Source organism: Jatropha curcas, chromosome 4 (genome assembly GCF_041381405.1).
Source record: "Jatropha curcas cultivar XTBG-Jc1 chromosome 4, XTBG_Jcur_1.0, whole genome shotgun sequence".
Taxonomy (NCBI): domain Eukaryota; kingdom Viridiplantae; phylum Streptophyta; class Magnoliopsida; order Malpighiales; family Euphorbiaceae; genus Jatropha; species Jatropha curcas.
The window spans coordinates 5,273,850-5,280,416 of NC_143154.1; the positions used below are offsets into that span (position 1 = coordinate 5,273,850).

The following is a 6,567-nucleotide window of genomic DNA, read 5'->3' on the forward strand; positions in this document are numbered from 1 at the left end:
GGAGAAATGAAGGAGAAAAGCAAAGACTATAAGTAGGAAGTTTTGCTATACAATACATAGATATATAAGCATTTTGAGTTTCAAACATTCACGAGATACTATAACATAGACTCTTCCCACGATCATATCAAATATCTTTTTTCCCCTTAAAATAACACGAACTCTTACACAACAATATCTGTCTTTCTAATAATAATGCCATCTCTTACACAAATTTCATACATCAAATCGCGCATTTCTCCTTTTTCATTCATATGCATAGTTTAAATTGTATAAATAAAACCAATTGTTACACTAACAATAACACAATTTATATTTTGTCTTTATTTGTTAGTTTTCAGAGAGAAAATACAACAAAGAAACCGTAAAGCAAGTGAGAGAAAATTGGTAAAAAAATGCTTCCTATTTTCATATCGATTGAATCAAACTTACAGCTGTTACATTATCTTCTAGACTAAAGCTAACTAACCAATATCATTTACATTATAAGAAAAAAATATAAATAACAAAAAGTTACAGACTTCTTTTCACTCCCCCTCAAGATGAGCATTCAAGTTTTGTATGTTCATCTTGTTTAACAAGATCTCATATTGAAAAGGTTGTAACGCCTTTGTTAAGATGTATGCAATTTGTTCTTGTGATTTGATATATTCTGGCTTTATCAATTTAGCTTGAATCTTCTCCCTCACAAAGTGATAGTCCAACTCAATGTGCTTTGATCTTTCATGAAAGATTGGATTTTTGGATAATTTACAGAAACATTATCACAATATAAAATCACAGGTCCTTCATGTTTAATTGCAAAGTCTTCCAAAAGATAGAGTATCCATATAATTTCACATGTTGTTATTGCCATTGCCCTATACTCAGCTTGGGCTGAACTTCTTGAAACTACATTTTGTTTCTTTCATTTTCAGCTAATCATTGATTAACCCAAGAAAATACAGAATCCAGTTAAGGATTTTCTTGGTTCATTGCAACCACCCCAATCACTAGCTGTATAGGCTATCAATTGAATATTTGCATCAAAAGAAAAGAAAACACCTTGTCTAGGAGACCCTTTCAATTATCTAAGAACTTGATGTGCTGCCTCCATATGAACACTTGCCTGTTTATCCATGAATTGTGCAAGAACATGAACAGTATAACTAATATCAGGCCTAGTTATGGTCAAGTACAACAACTTCCCAATTAATTGCCTATATTCAGTAGGATCAGCTATTAACCCTTCCTCTATATGTGTCATTATATAATTGACTTCTATAGGAGTTCTACAAGGTTTAGCTCCTAACTGTCCATATTCCTCTAACAATTCCGGTGTATATTTTCTTTGGCACACTGAAATGCCACTCTTGCTTCTTGGAACTTCTAAACCCAAGAAATATCTTAAGTCACCAAGATCTTTCAGTTTAAAATAAGAGCTTAACTCTTGTTTAAAAACTTTGACTAGCTGTTCATTATTACTTGCTATTGTAACATCATCAACATACATAAGCAATGCAATAAATCCACTATCTGAATTCTTTGTAAACAAAGAGTAATCAGCTCTTGACTGTTTAAAACCCATCTTTAACAAACATTCAGTAAACTTTAAATTCCATTGTCTTGAGGCTTGCTTAAGTCCATACAAAGAGTTTTGCAATTTGCAAACCGACCTCTCTTTCCCTTTATTCTTCTCCCCTGAATATGGTAACTTTGAGGAAGGTCCATATAAACCTTTTCATCTAAATCCCCATTTAAAAATGCATTATTAATATCTAGCTACGATAGAAACCAACCCTTAAGAGCAGCTAAAGCGAGAAACAATCTAACAGTAGTATGCTTAGCACGGGGCTAAAAGTTTCTTGATAGTCAAACCCTTCTCTTTGGTTATACCCCTTAGCTACTAACCTAACTTTATACCGTTCAATGGAACCATTAGCATGAAACTTCACCTTATACACCCATTTACAACCAATAGAAATCTTTCCTTAAGTAAAGGTACAACAGTCCAAATGTTGTTAGCCTGTAGAGCATCAAGTTCAAATTGCATGGCTTGTTGCTAATGAACATATTGAATGGTTTGAGAATAAGATTGTAGTTCAGGTGTAGTTTGAATAGAAAAAATGAAATGTTTGTATGATAGAGAAAGTTTGTGATAGGAAAGGTAATTCTGAATTGGATAAGATGTACAAAGTTGAGTAGTAGATAAACTGAATGTCAAGTGTGACAAATGCTAATTTGAAGATAGCTGGGAGTTTTTGGGAGTTCTAGAAGATCTCCTGACAAGTAAGGAATTAGTGGAAGGTACAGAATCAGTATGAAGTGAAGGAGCAAAATGATTATCAGATATAGGTATAGCAGGAGTAGAATGAGTAGATTCTAATTCTGTAGTGATAGGAATAAGGAGGGTAGGTTCAGGAATAGAAGAAGCAGGTTTAGATTCAGGTATAAAAGAAGAATCAAAAGAGTAAAAATTATCTAATGATATAACATGAAAAATAGAATCTGATGAAGAATGTGATGTATGAGATTGAAAAGGAAAATTTTGTTTCATGAAATTGAACATCTCTTGAAAGAAAAGTAGTCTTTGAGTCCAAGTCATAAAGTTTGTATCCCTTAACAGTGTTTGAATATCCTAAAAATATGCACCTTCTAGATCTAGAATCAAATTTTCTTCTATAGTTTGTGAGATTGACAACATAGCATAAACAACCAAAGAACTTGAAGTGAAAATAAGAAGGAATTTTATCGAAAAGCAATTGATATGGTGATTTATTATTAAGAACAGACAAAGGTGTTCTATTAATGATATAAACAACAGTAAGAACAGCATCACCCCAAAAAGAAAGTGACAAGTGAGAATGAAAAAGTAACGATCTTACCACATTAAGGATATGTTAGTGCTTCCTCTCAACAAAACCATTTTGTTGAGGGGTATAGTTACAAGAGGTTTGATGTATGATTCCTTTAGAATCATAAAGTGAAGGAATTGAAAACTCTAGACCATTATCTAACCTTAAGATTTTGATAGACCTATCGAATTGAGTAGAAACCATAGTAGAAAAATGATTAAGCCATTGAGAGACCTCATTTTTATTTTTCATGAGATAAACCCAAGTAGACTTACTAAAATCTTCTACTATAGTTAAAAAATAATGATTTCCTTGAAGATCAGGTTGTGAAAGGACCCCAAATGTCATAATGTATCAAATCAAACAACCATTATTATAATTATCATGATCTAGAAATGGTAAACACTTTTGTTTAGCTTTAGAAGAAGTAGTACAAGGATTACAAGAAAAAAATTTTACAATCAACATTATAAAGTTTTATTCTATCTAAAGATAAGTGGCCTAACCTGTGATTCCACACATCAAAGGAAACAGAACAAGCAGTAGAAACAACATTGAACAAATTGTTATAAAGAAGGACAAGTTTGGACAAAAAGTTATTTTACAAAAAATACAAACTAGATTGCATTTTAGCCAGTCCAATCGTCATCCATGATGATAGGATCAGGATAAAGCAAGTGGTAGAGAGAAAAATGAGACAAACTTAATTATTCTATGTCAACTTACTAACAGAAATCAAGTTGAAAAAAAAGTAGGAACCATAAGAACATTATTCGAAACCAAGTCCGAACTTAAAATGAATTCTACCTATATGAGTAACTTCAACTTGCATACCATTTGGAAGCTTCACAAAACAGTTCTTAACATATGCAAATTCATCAAAATAATTAAGGGAACAAACTATATGGTCTGTAGCACTAGTGTCTACAATCCAAAGTGAGTTAGAAAATTTGGTTTTGAGAAACTTATGTAAAGTTGCACTATGCATAGAAGAGAAAATGGAGGAAGACATACCTGAAAAATTGGAAGGATACGAAACTTGATTCAATGGTCGATCATTAAGTAACAATATTAGCTTCTGAACTTGATCCTGAGTGAGGCTAAGCTATGTTGTTGTATTTTGAGATGTGAATCTGGCCGTTTCTCTAAAGCACCAGCAACATTAGAGTAATTAAAATCCCTTTATTTTTGTTCAGCACTGATAGGATTTACACCATCAAGAACTGAGATACTTGGTGAGCTTGACTATACTTAGGTGTAGAAACATTCACAAAATTATCCAAATCTTGATTGACTAGCCTTAGGATTAGCTTGTGGTGGTGTCAATCTAGAATAGGCCTGATTTTGAGAAACCCCCTTTTGTTTACTGAATTTCAAGTTAGATGGATATCCAATTAGCCTAAAATAATTCTCCTTTAGATGTCCTACTTTCCCATAGTAATTATAAACTATGTAATCCTTATTCCTCCTAATTGCCATTATGGAAGCATCACGAAAATTCAAAGATTGAATCAAGTGACTTCTTTGATTTTCCTCTCTTAAAATCATATTATATGCTTGGGCTAGTGTAGGGAAGGGAATCATCAAAATAATCTGTGATCTAACACCCCGAAATGACTCGTTTAGGCCATTTAGGAATTAAAGACATAATCCTTCTGTTGAGAATCAGCAAAGGACTAAAAACACTCCTTATTGCATTTTCCACAAGAGCAACGTGGCAAAGGCCTAAAACAATGCAATTCTCTTATACAGAGTTCAATTCAGTGAAGTAAGCATATACAGATTTAGTACCTTGACTAATATTGGAGAGAAGATGCTGGAGATGATAGATTCTTGAATCATCCGGTTGTGCAAACCTTTCCTTGAGCTTGTTCCAAATCAGACTTGCTTCTTCTAAATAGAAAACAATTGAAGCAATTGGGGCAGAGATAGACTAAAGAAGCCAAGCTACCAATAAATTGTTGCATCGCACCCACGCATCATGATTTGGCGATCTTAAAGGAGGTTTAGGAATTGTACCATCAAGAAACCCCAACTTGTTCATAATAGAGACCGCTAAGAGAAAAGATCTCTTCCAAGTTACATTATTGTTCGATTGAGCTCCGACGTTACAATAACCGATCCATGATTCTCAGAATGAGGCAAGATGAAAGGCGAAGATGAATCCTCAATTGGATTTTTGGTAGCCATGGATAAAATCAATATGAAACCCTAACTGAAAGAAGAAATCACAAATCTCTGTTTATCGAGAAGACAAAAAAGAAGAAAAATCAACAAGAACTAGTTGATTCTAGACAAAAATGAAGGATTAATTTAGAAGAAACGATCGACTCTGCTCTGATACCATGTTAGTTTTTAGAGAGAAAATACAAGAAAGAAATCGCAAAGTAAGAGAGAGAAAATTAGTAAAGAAATGCTTCCTATTTTCGTATTCATTGACTCAAACTTATACCTATTACATTATCTTTATATTACTAGACTAAAGCTAACTAACTAGCAGCATTTACATTATAAGAAAAAATATAAAGAATAAATAAGTTACAGACTTCTTTTCATAGGTAAGTATAACAATAGCAATAGTTTATGGCAAGATAAATTAAGTGTATGAAATCACCGCAAGTAATAAATAATGAGTAAAATATCTTTCCTACAGAGATTGTATACCAAGTACCAAAATTATATTAACCTACTATTATCTAAACGGCAATAAGAAGAATAATTATAAAAAAAAGAAATAAAATAAAGCAATGAGAAAGAAATCAAACAAGTAATTGTTTAAGAAGAATTCAAGATTGAAAGAATTACCAGGAATTTTGACTTCACTTAATTTTATCTAGTTTATCCTATTAGTTGGATAATCAATTTTAATAATTCAAGAGGGAGAAATAACCCTAAAATTGCTAATAAGCTCTCTCAACATTTTATTTGCTAGTTTAACCAATTCAATTACTCATCTCTCAATGACGCAACTAAACATAGATTAAATCCTTTAGTTCCTGTGATTATTTAAGAATCCACAAATTGCTATTCGTATCAAGTTTTATTTTCATAAATTTTATTTCTCTATTCATATAAAAAACTTTTCAATTTAGAGGAGAAACTTTGCTTGGAAGCATTAAGATTAATATTAAATTTTATTTGAATAAAGAAAATCAAATATAATATTATAAATTGGAGTTGAATTTATGCTACATCATATCCCTAATAAAAAGATTAAATTCGACATAGTAAATAAATTAAATTCAAATAAACTTGTAAATAATCTCATAATAAAAAATAAACAACAAGAGAATTTAGAAATAAAAACTAGTGAATTTAGAAATAAAAACTAGTCATAGTCAACGACAAGCTTGAGTAGCTTTCTTAAATCTTGAAACTAACTTAAATATCTAAAGTCTTAAAGAGAGAAACTAAATAGAGTAGAGAACAATAGAACCAAAGATCCCAATAAACTAGCTAGTCTCTCTTTATATAGTCTTTCTGGAATATCTTTGGATTCCTTTAGGAGAGTGAATCATTATTGAGAAAAAAATTTGTAGATAGAAAATTGTTTTGACTTTGTATTTTGTCCCAATTAGGACTCTTCTAACATCTAAATAGGATTCTCTCAATGTCTAAATAGGTATTCTAGCTTGATAAGGCATGTCCCATAAGATTCTCATGCAGATTTATGCAAATTTGTTCAGTTACATATATATTTACAATATAATTATGAATATTTAATTGAAATTTT

The 6,567-nt window shown here is 31.4% G+C and overlaps 1 long non-coding RNA gene across 1 annotated transcript; it reads right to left on the reverse strand.

Annotated features, from left to right (window-relative positions):
• Positions 1-384: 384 nt before the first annotated feature.
• Positions 385-5,299, reverse strand: LOC149496754 (uncharacterized). The gene is made up of 2 exons (XR_016320551.1): positions 4,626-5,299; positions 385-3,979 (listed from the first exon to the last, which is right to left on the reverse strand). It is a non-coding gene; the product is annotated as an uncharacterized LOC149496754 (long non-coding RNA).
• Between the last annotated feature and the right edge of the window lie 1,268 nt (positions 5,300-6,567).